The sequence below is a fragment of the Pelodiscus sinensis genome, chromosome 3 (assembly GCF_049634645.1).
Source record: "Pelodiscus sinensis isolate JC-2024 chromosome 3, ASM4963464v1, whole genome shotgun sequence".
Lineage (NCBI taxonomy): Eukaryota > Metazoa > Chordata > Testudines > Trionychidae > Pelodiscus > Pelodiscus sinensis.
In genome coordinates, this window is record NC_134713.1 from 24,111,867 (window position 1) to 24,123,691 (window position 11,825).

At 45.2% G+C, this 11,825-nt stretch overlaps 1 long non-coding RNA gene across 1 annotated transcript; it reads right to left on the reverse strand.

Moving 5' to 3' along the window:
- Window positions 1-6,407: 6,407 nt before the first annotated feature.
- On the reverse strand, window positions 6,408-11,578 carry LOC142827767 (uncharacterized). The gene is made up of 3 exons (XR_012902515.1): window positions 10,997-11,578; window positions 10,483-10,621; window positions 6,408-8,816 (listed from the first exon to the last, which is right to left on the reverse strand). It is a non-coding gene; the product is annotated as an uncharacterized LOC142827767 (long non-coding RNA).
- Window positions 11,579-11,825: the final 247 nt, after the last annotated feature.

Genomic DNA, 11,825 nt, shown 5'->3' on the forward strand with positions numbered 1-11,825 from the left:
ATCCTGCCAATGTAGATGCTCTTTTTCCAGAAATACTTATAACGGAAAACTGTTCCATTTTAAGCATTTCCAGGAAAAGGTGCCAGTGAAGACACAGCCTGTATGTTTGTGATGGTGGGGGAGGCTGTTTTTGTCTTTACACATAAATCCATATAATTCCACATAGAAAAAGAAAAAAGGAGTATGAAATTACAAGAACAATATTATTCTGTGAGCCAAAGGGCCTTTTTGGATTACTTACATACCACTGCATGGCAAGGAAGAGCAGCTGTCTTCCTTCTCACTTTTATTTTAACCCCTGCTTTTGAAAATACCCATAGGAGGGCAAAGCAGAGTCAGCTTATTCTGTGAATCTGATGAATCCTTTGGTCAGAAGTGGGAAGGGGTGTAGGCGATTTGCCTCCCTCTGCAATGAGCAAGGAGTATGGCCATTTGATCCTGTAGATGTTCTAAGATCCACTGGAGTTCCCTGCAGATCTTGTGATTTAATTATTATTAAGACTGCCTGAGAAGCATTTTAAATCACAGGGGTTTGTCAGTGTTTGCTGGAACAAGTATGGAAATATTCTGTGTTCATCTTTTCTCTCACTCAACATTTATATTAATGGACATCATTTCTCAGGCTCCCTTTCTCAGAAGTATTGTGCACCATGACTGAAAGAGAAATAAACTATATATTGCCTCCAGCAGTGAGCAGCTGGAGTTTTATCTCTCTGAGTACAAACTTCAGATGTAGAATTCTAGCTTTATATGACATGGTTTTTTATGGCTCAGGCTCTAACAACATATAACTTATCCAACTTAACCATAAGAAGTGACATGACGAGATTATTGTAAGGCTAACTGCATTAGAAGGAAGCTGTCATTAAGGGACAAAGAGCAAAAATCACAAAGATTCAGAATGATTTAGTGAAACAATTATTCTTGCAACTGGAGACATATAACAGATGCTTGTCATATGTCTGATTGCCAATAGATTTTTTTCAAATTAGACTAGTTAGAACAAAATAAAAAAATGAGCCATCTACCCCTTAATTACTTTGTTAGACGAGCTTGTCCTAAAATAATTCAATTTTTGCTTTTCAAGGTAAACCTCATGCTTTAGTGCCTGGGTTTTCTGATGCTGGTCAAGAAGCTGTTTATCAAAGGAAATGTTCTCTTTTAAAATAAAAAAAGGCACATTTATACCAATTCATCTTGCATGTTACACTATGCTTTAGAATGGCAGAACTTTGCACCTATATGCCTCTAACAACAGTTTAAATGTCCAATGAACAGATGAAAATGGGGGGGGGGGAATTGTTGCATGAAGAGTTTCTTTCATTTTCTGTCACTGTGTAAGGCTTTTCCCAGTCAACTCTTGTTTTGCTTCATCTTTTCTTTGTAAAAGTTATTCTATATTTCCCTGATTCAAATTTCTCAGAAGAATCATATTATCCCACTGAAAATTTTGGACAGATTCTCATCTGTTGTAATTCAACATACTGAGTGAAACTATGCTGATTTATATCAGTTGATGATCTTTCTCTGTGACTATTCTAGATTTTAAAAATATGTGCAATATCATGACTGTAACACATATGTTTTACTTAGTGAAAGAGTAATCCGTACTTTTCGGGAATTTTGTACAGAACTCGTGTCTCCCACAGATTTCTTTGCTTCCCTGTAGAAAAATGACTTTCTAACAGGGAAGCAAAGGGAAGCTGCAAGTGAAGTCACATATCACTCTTTAGCAATGCAGATACAGTGCTTTAGGTACCCAGAGCAGTTGGTAGAAAGGAAAATCACCATTGGGCTGGGAGCAACCCAGACAGTGGCTCCTACAGTGAGCCGGGATCAGCTGGGCTGGAAATAGAAGATGATGGGGCATTCTCTTCCCCTGCTTCCTGCTCCCATCACTCCTCAGTGGTGAGGAAAGAAACCCCTGCTCTCCCATCCACCTAGCCCTTGTACATCTGGATTTCCCATACCCAGACAAGCCTATGTAGTACATCCAGAACCCCCATGGCCCTTCATATCCAAACTCTACCCCCACTGAACTTCAATTGCTACATCTTGAGCCCCTCTGTACCCAAAACTGCTGCCTCAGAACCCCTACTCCTGTACCCAGGCCACCCGCTATGAGCTCCCTGCACTCAAACTCCTACCCTGCTGCCCCACTGCCCCACCCTGTCTTACAGACATGTTTTCAGCATTAACTAACAAAGATAAAACTGTGAAGTGCAATATTATAGACTCCCTGACTCTCATGTTCAATCACAATTTTTTACTTGGAAAACTGCAAGGACTATTGTGCCTTTTTTTAGGCAGGGTGCATGGAAAAAGAATTACTCAGCCCTCCTCACTGAAAAATTTGGGCACATCTCTATTTGACTCAAGGCTACCCAGTGTATTAGTTCACAATGCAGGCAAACCTTAAGTGGGCAGCTTTATAGATCTATAAGATTTCCATGTGGTCACTATGATAGACATTGCAATGGCGTTACACCGATTACTTTTCAGGAAGAATGGCATTGTGTAAGAGGGTTTTTGTTGCACAAGAAGGGACAGTGTAGACAGCTCCTTCTGGCTCAAAAGCCTCTTCTGCAAAAATGGTGGCTCATTAGGTATGCAAATGAAGCTCGGCGGTATTCCACACTTAGCCTCATTTGCATATTTCTGGCGCAAGAAGCCGCGAGTGTAGACATAGCCCTGGGGAACTAACAAGGGACTTTGTCACAACAGTAAGTCACCAGGATCAAATGAAATTCTCTCAAAGGGTGTGTCTAAACTACAGGGTTTTTTTTAAAAAAGTAGTCTTTTTTAAAAAAAAACTTCACCTGTGTCTAGACTGCAGTGTGTTCTTTCAAAAGTAAATTGAAAGAACGCAGCAGTTTTTTCCATCGCAGTAAACCTCATTTTATGAGGAATAACGCCTTTTTTTCTTGAGTACTCTTTCGAAAAAAGGTGCTATTGAATGCAAACTGTGCTTTTTTGAAAGAGAGCATCTAGTCTCTCTTTCAAAAATGTGGCTCTCTTTTTCGAAAAATCTGCTTATAGTCTAGACGCTCTCTTTCGAAAGAGGCTTGTAGTCTAGACATACCCAAAGAGATATGAAGGAACTCAGATATGAAATCAGAGTGGTTAATAACTACTAATTGTGGTATATAATCCAACATTTAAATCAGCTTCTGAAACAAGATAACAGGAGGATAAGTAATGTGACGATTTTTTGAATCTCTCGAGATGTGATCCTAACAATTACAAGCTGACAAGCCTAACTTCAATACCAAGCAAATTGACTGAAGCATTAATGAACAAAACTGTCAGACACAATTTGTTTAGGGAGAGTCAACATGTTTTTTGTAAAGGGAAATCAAGCCTCACCAATCTATTAGAATCCTTTGAGGAGGTCAACAAACATGGACCAGGATGATCCAATGGATATAGCATGCCTGGACTTTCAGAAAGCCTTTGATCAGGTCCTTCAGCAAAAACTCTTGAGCACAGCAGGCAGTCATGGGATAAGAGGGATGGTCCTCTCATAGATCAGCAACTCGTTAAAAGACAAAAACTAAAGGGTAGGAATAAACTGTCAACTTTCACAATGGAGATAAGCAAATAGTGAGCCCCTCAAGGAACTGTACTGGGACCAATGCTGTTCAAAATATTCATAAATGATCTGAAAAAAGGTAAACAGAAAGGTGGCAAAACTTACAGACAATACTAAAGTATTCAAGATAATTAGGTCCAAAGCAGACTGAAGAGTTTCAAAGGGACTTGGAAACAAAGTGACAGATTAAATTAAATGTGGATAACGAAGAGTACTTCACACTAGAAAACATAATGTTAACTGTATAGAAAAAATTGTGGGGTCTAAATTAGTTGCTACTACTCAAGAATGAAATTTGGAGTCGCTATGAATTGTTCTCTGAAAACATCTGTATAATGTGCAACAGCAATAAAAAGCTAACAGAATGTTAGGGACCATTAGGAAAGTGATAGATAATAGGACAGAAAATATCATAATGCCACTGTAGAAATTCATGTCATGCCACACTTTTGAATACTGCTTGCATTTTTGGTCATCCCATTTCATATAAAATATATTACTATAGAAAAAGATAAATATAAGGGAAACTTAAGTATTAAGGGTATGGAACAGCTTCCGTACGAGGAGAGATTAAAAAGACAAGGATTTTTCAGCTTGGAATGAAAATAACTAAGGAAACCCTGTATGCTGTAGAGAAAGTCAGAGGTGCTGACATCTCATCTTGTTGGAGGATCCTTCAATCCCCTACTTATTCCTGCTTCAGGCCTTGCCCCCACTTCACCCCTTCCCTCAAATTCCCATTCGTGTCCTACTTCTTCCTACCGCTGCTCCATCCTGCCCACAAGTCACTGCCCCACCTCTTCCTGTCCCTGCTCCATTCCCCACCTCGTCCCCCAAGTGCACCCTGTCCCCACTCCTCCCCTCGCTCCCAGAGTTTGAAAGTCGCAAATCAGCTGCTTGCCATGCTCTGGTAGTGCCGTAAGAGAGTGGGTGGAGTTAGTAAGTGCAGAGGTATCAATGAGTGAGAGCAAAGGGAGCTGGGGGTGCAGAAAGAGAATCTTGGTGCGGGTGGATGCTCTTCACCCACTAACTTTTCCCTGTGGGTGCTCCAACCCCAGAATACTCACAGAGTTAGCACATATGGAGAAAGGGAACAATGAAGTTTTATTTACTCCTTCATATAACACAAGAACTAGAGTTCACTTAATGGAATAAATAGACATCAGGTTTAAAATAAAAGAAAGTACTTCACACAATGCAAAGTCAGCTTGTGCACTCTTTGTCAGGGGATGTTGTGAAGCACTTTTCTTGACCTCTTGTTATCACTTTGTACTAGATAAGTTCCCAGAGACTAGATCTATCAAGGGCCATGAGTCAAGATGATCACAGCTACATCTCTATGTTCAAGCCTCTGATTTCCATAAGCCAGGAGTGGACAGCAGGCCTGTTTTGTTAATTCCCTCTGAAGAACCTGTCACAGGCCACTCTCAGGGTATGTCTAGACTACAGTATTTTTTTGAAAAAAGTGGCCTTTTTAAAAAAAAACTATACCTGAGTCTAGACTACCATCATATTCCATCATCAGTAAATCAACAGAACGCGGTGGTTTTGTTGACATCGGTAAACCTCGTTTTACAAGGAAGAATGCCTTTTTTGACAGAGATCTGTCAAAAAAAGATGTGTGTGGATGCAGGGAGCCAGTTCTTTAAAAAAAAAAAAAGGCCTCCAGGAAGAAGCCCTGGTGGACAGTCTAGCCTTTACATGCAGAGCACCTCTGTGGTTCCTGGCCGTAGCCTCTTAAAGGCACATGCACCCAGACAGGCATTGCTGTCCGGAAGCTAGCCAGAGCACCCATGCTAGCCATGTCCCAGCCTCAAGGCATCCCTGGCCCTTCTCGGGACAGAGAGGAGGACCCACCCAGGGGCACCAAAAGGTGGGCACCAGCCTGGTTAAGGCCAGAAATAAAAAACCTGACAGAGATCTGGTCCCAGGAAGAAGCCCTGCAGACATGCTGCAGGAATGTGGACATCTATGAGCACCTGGCCCAGGGACTGACCACCAAAGGGCATCACCCCCGCACCATGGCACAAGTGAGAGCCAAGGTCAAAGAGCCGCGGCAGGGATATGCCAAGGCCCGGGACCAGAGCTCCCACTCCAGGACAGCCCCAGAGAGCTGCCCTTACTACCAGGAGTTGGAGCAGAGCCTGGGCGGTGGGGAAGCCCAGACTCCACAGTGTGTGGTGGAGTCCGGGTTACCCCACCACATTGTGGATCAACCCCTGAGGGAGGAAGATGAGGCAGGAGAGGTGGGAAAGCTGCACCAAGAGGAGGAGGAGGAAGAGGAGGCAGGAGGGACCCTCCCCCAGGAGCAGGTCCTCCAGACCCCAGAGGCCTCCCAGGCATCTGTGGACATTGGGGAGGAAACATCATGAGTGATTTGAGAGGTCACCACACACAGGCGGGTTGGCAGTGCGGGGAGGAGGGCTAGCTAGGAGCAAAGTGGGAGAATAATCAATACATTATACACTCTTCCTACAGTGAGAGCAAAGAGCCTTCAAAGGAAGAAGCACTATTGAGTAATGGGTTCAAGTCTCAGTTAGGATAAGGTCTCTTTATACCATTCTGTCAGCAACTGGGCGTGAATATTTTCCTTGCCCAGATGGTTTCCTTGCCTAGGAGACTTTCAGGCCACTGCCCAGCTTACCCGCAGTGTCACATGTAACACCCCTGAGTCTCCTGTCCAAAGGAGAGCCTCTGACAGCCACGGCATGCCCTCGGGGACAACAGGGGTGCACAGAGACATTGATTGTCGCCTCCTCTTTTCCTCCACAGCTGGACCCTCTATCCAACAGGGGAGCACCACACCCGCCCCACCACCATCCTGGACCAGTAGCACCCACAGGCACTGGCAGGTCTACACAGATCTGCTGAGGGAGCACGTAGTGGCGCTGCAGGACCTGAACAGGACCCTCCAGCAGAGGACAGAGGCAGAGGCCAAGTGGCACACCAGGCTGCTGGATGAGCTGGTCCAGCAGTGCACTTCCATCTGTGCCACAATGCGGGAGGTGCTCGGCTTCCCTGCCCCTGTCAAGGGCACCACTCCTCCTGCACTACAGGCCCCTGATCCCCCAGCTCACCTGTTCCTCCAGCCCTCTCCTCCTCCCCCCTCCGTTCTTCCTGCTCCCGAGCCCTCACAGGCCCAACAGCTGCCCCCACACACACCTTCTGCCCGGGCCAGGATTGGCTCTCGTTCCACCCGATCTCAAGGCTGTGGTGATGCCAGGACGCAGGAAGGTGGCAGGACCCTGTGATCAGGGCAGCAGCGGCCTACTTGAGCCCTCCTCCCCTCTCCAGGTTTTTAGTCTCCTACCACTCCAGTTAAAGGACATTTCAGTTATGTAACAAAATCTTTGCTTTTGAGTGACAGATTTACTTTGTTTATTAACAGTTGAACAGTAACAAGTGAAAGGTGGTTTATACACAGTTATCACATTTTCTGTACTGCTAGTGTTTCTAATAAAAAACCAACGTGTGTTTACCAAAAAAAACAGGTGTGTATTTATTTATGGGAAGAGAGTGAGGGTTGTGGAGGGAAAGGTAGGGGTGGGTCAGGCCAAACCGCCCATGGGGGAGGCCCTGGGGAGAGTCAGTGGGCTCCTTCTGAGAATCTCTTCCTCAGGGCCTCTCGGATTCGGACACCAGACTGGTGAGCCTGACAGATAGCAGCCATCTGGGGCTGCTGAAATGGCCTCTCCTCACCATCAGCACTGTGGAAGCAGGCTCTTTGCTGGCCAGGCCTCTCGCGCGTATTGCCATCCAAGCAAAAGGTCAACTTCCCCTTGATGAAAACCTTACACTATGTAACTTAAAGATCAGCGACGAACAGGAACCAAAACCAGACCCAAAAGTTCATGTAAAGTTCGTGCTGGTTCTGCTAGCTGTGCCATTCCCGATAAGGCAGAAAAGGAAAAACAGGAAACCATCTCACCCCCTTACTCCTGTCACTTAACAGACAGGGTCTGCTAGTTTATCAGAAAAAGCGTGCAAAAGCTTTCTCTATAAAACAGCTACCCCTCCTATATCAAATTGAGGAATCCCGAATAAACATTGGATGGCGGAATATGAGCCAGGTCCGAGGACTGATCACCCGAGGGCCACCTCCCGCTCACCGAACCAAACGAGTTCCTGTAGAGTGTAACGTATACCAAACATAACGAATACCAAATATGTTGTTGTTGTAGTTTGTGTGTCTATTAAATGTAAGTATTGTTATCTGAAATTGATTAGAGGTATTGTTAAGTAGTAGTGTTAAAAGTTTTAGATAATGATTAGTCTTATAAGTAAGACTGATGTAACTGTAACTGTTAATAATCCCTAGTCCCTTGTTAACAACTATTGGGATTTAGAGAAACCTCAAGGAATTTTCTTTACTGTATGGCATTTTGCTTTGGACATTCTAATAATTGGACATTCTAATAATTATTTGGTGCCTACATATGTAAGAAATTGATAAAATCATAATTTATACGTAGAAGCCCTTTAATAAAAGTTTAAAAGATATTTGGTAATAGTTTGCCTGTTTCTGCGCCTCCCTGGAACTAGCCACATTTCCGAACCTTTTACTTTAAACCACAAGCACCTGTCCCCCACCCCAGCAGGAAGGTCTCCCCTCTCCTCTCCACCAGGTTATGGAGGGCGCGACACGCAGCCGCCATCTCTGGGATGTTGTGTTCACCCATCTCCAGGCATGTGAGGAGGCAATGGAACCTCCCTTTCAGACGGCCGAACACGCATTCCACGTGGATGCGAGCCTAGCCAAGATGCATGTTGAAAAGCTCCTTGCTCGCATCCAGGTGGCCGGTGTAGGGTTTCATGAGCCACGGCATTGGGGGTAGGCCGTGTCAGCCACTATGCACACCAGCATCTGCACGTCCCTGAGCACAAGGTGCCACTGGGGGAAAAATGTTCCTGCCTGCAGCCTGCGGTGCAACAGTCAGGAGTTACAGAATATGTGGGCATCGTGTGCCTGCTCTGACCACCTGACACAAATGTCCATAAAGTATCTCCGGTGGTCGACGAGGGCCTGCAGCACCATGGAATAGTAACCCTTCCTGTTTATAAACTGGGCTGCTCAATGGGGTGGTGCGCAGATTGCGATGAGTGTCACATTGAGGGCTCCTCCACTGTTCGGGAAGCTCAGGGTGGCAAACCTGGCAATGATGTTGTCCAGGACCATGAGATGGAAGAGCCTCTTCAGCAGCTCTGCATTGATGGCCCTCACCGCCTGCAGCACGAGACAAATAGACAGATAGAAACCAGGGAGTTAGACAGGTTACTTAAGTGCTTAGGAGGACAACCCTCCCCTCCACTACTCACTCCTTCCATTGTCAGGATGCCCTCCTCCCCCGCATCAGTGCAGGGGTGTCCGAGGAGCCACCTCCAAGTGCCACTCCATCCCCCACTCCCTCTTGCCCTTGCCTGGCAGTCCCCCTTTCTCAACCACCCCACTCAGCAGGGTGTCAGGCCTTTCCCTGACAGTGACTTACCTCCATCAAAATGGTCCCAACAGTAGACCTCCCCATGCCAAACTGGTGTCCCACAGAACGGTAGCTGTCAGGGGTGGCCAGCTACCACAGGGCAATTGTGACCTGCCTCTGCAGGGGGATGGCGGGCCACAGGTGGGTGTCCTGGTGTTCCAGAGCAGGGGTAAGCCAGGCACACAGCTCCAGGAATGCGGCCTTCCTCATCCAGTAGTTGCAGAGCCAGTGGTCATTGTCCCAGAGTTGCATGACGAGCTGGTCCCACCAGTCTGAACTCATCTTGTGCCTCCAAATCTGCCTGTCCCCAAAAAAGTTTGGGGACAAGGACAGAGCTCCTGCATCCCAAAGGAGGGTCTCCTCGGTGTGGTCCAGGTCCATATGGGGCAGGAAATTCATAACCGAGTCATGCAGGAGAAGCTGCAGTATGGCAGCGTGGGGCCATCTTAGGCTTCATAGCCAAAAACACAGTGAAAAGCAGAAAAAAAAACCCTGCAAATAAACTGGTATCCAAGGAAGCACGGCAACCAGAGCAAGCACTGCGGCAGCTTTGCTTTCCCTCTAGGAGGTAGGCAAGCCAGAAGCAAAAGCAGAGCAATGGCTGTCCAGGGGGCTCCCTTTAAGCACGCGTCTCTACGAAGGGCATGCAGCAGCATCTGGAAATAAAGGCTACCCCCAGGCCCTGCCAGAAGTACTTCCGGGTGCCTTTTTTTTTTTTCAACAGAGTGTCCGGCAGTCTGGATGCTCTTTTTTTGAAAAAGCGGATCGATTTTTCAATCCACATAATGTAATCTAGACACTCTTTTTCGATAGAGGCTTTTTCGAAAGATACTGTCGAAAAAGCCTCTGTCGAAAAGGCAAGCAGTCTCGACGTAGTCTCTGAAGACAGGATAATGGGCTAGTTGGACCATTGTCTGGCCAAGTACAGCTTTTCCTTTTTTGAGGATATCATAGTATAAATCAGGAAGCGAGGCAGCCTGAAAATGTTCAATCAGGGAGAGAGATGTGTGTCTCTACCTAAGACAGAACAGGAACCAGAAGCCTGGAAGGGAAATACCAGGGCAGTTACATTTAGACGGTGACAGTCAAAAATCCAGTTGCAGAAATTATGGCTGGAACTCTGTACCTTACTGTAGCTAAAATGCCCTTAATGCAAATGACAATAAAACAACCTTATGGTGAAGGATCTGGACTGAGCCATAGTTATAGGTTCAATCCCCAGCTCTGCCAACAGATTACACCAGTTATTAAATCTTTCTGTTCCTCTATTCTTACCTGTAAATTAAGGATAGCAGTGCCTTTTGTAGCACACCTAGAACAATGGGACAATAGTACTGATAAGTGCTAATGTCTTATAAATAAACAATAAAAAGAAGCACAAGAAATATAGACACATTTTAGCAGTGACTTTACCATGACTGTTGTATCTTCTGTATTAGGAGAGCTTTCCATCACAGTCAAGGATATTATTCATGGATGATGTTCCATTTTAGGAAGGCAGCCTGAGGCACTCGGGAATTCTGAGTATCCTTGATCTAACAGCTTTTGTAACCTAAGGGATATGAAAGAGTTCAGAATAATTCAGGACTAGTTACATAAGGATAGAGGAAGCTAATCCCATTCTTCATGTCATGACCACACATGCTCACATGGAGACTTTTATTTATGCCGCTCAGAAAACCTCATACCATCTGTACAAAACATCTGGAGAGAGGTAAAATTGGTAGGCTTTCTGCAAAATGCTTTTTTTTAAACTGGACAAATCATTAATTATCATCTAACTGCAGATATGACATCCAAAATATCTATGTGTGCAACATAATAAGGATAGCACGAGGCAGATGGTGTCACCCATACCAATAACAGAGAAGTCATAGTAAAGTCTTAAAAATTATTTCTAACTATAAAAAAATTGAAAAATGATTACATTAGATCTTTTCCATTTTTGGAGAAATGTATATTTCAGTACTCTGTTTCATTACTTTTAATCTTTTAGGCCATGTCTACACTAGGAAACTATTTCAAAATTAGTAAATTCGACTTAATAACTCCCAATATAACAAAATTGAACTAGAGTGTCCACACTATAGGGAATCCTCAAAATTAGTTGGAGGCTAATTAATATGGACACACTAACTTGGATTTAGAGCCTCATGAAGTACCGGTGAGTAATTAGTTCAAATTACTCTGTGGAGTAGTTATTTAGAAACAGTTTCCCCGGAGCATCTATACTAATGCTATTTTAAAGTAACTATTTTGAAATTAGAGTTATTCCCTGAGAAAAACAGGAGTACAGATTTTGAATTAAGTGGCCCATTATTTCAAAACTAGCCAATTAGCCCATCATAAGACGGGATTTTCAGGTCTTCTCTCCTGAGTGCTCTCTTTCTCTCTCCCTCTCTCTCTCTCCTACTGTCTATCCCCCTCTCTTTCAGCTCTCCTCCGCCCCCTGCCTCTCTCTCCATCTTTCTTTCTCTTCTCCCCCTCCTGCCTGTCACTCTCCCTTTCTCTTCTCCTCCTTCTCTCTCCCCTCTGTCTTTCCCTGCCCCCTTCCCCTTCCCTCCCACCGTGGTGCTTGGCTGAGTGCTGCCTGCTCAGCCGGGCTGCCGCAAGGGAGGGGGGCAGGGCAGTGACGTACATGGCCAGGGGACAGGGCCGTGTACGTCACCGCCCTTCCTTCCCCTCCCAGCACAGTGGAGGGGCTCAGCACTCAGCTGAGTGCCACAGTGGGAGGGGAAGGGGGGCAGTGACGTACA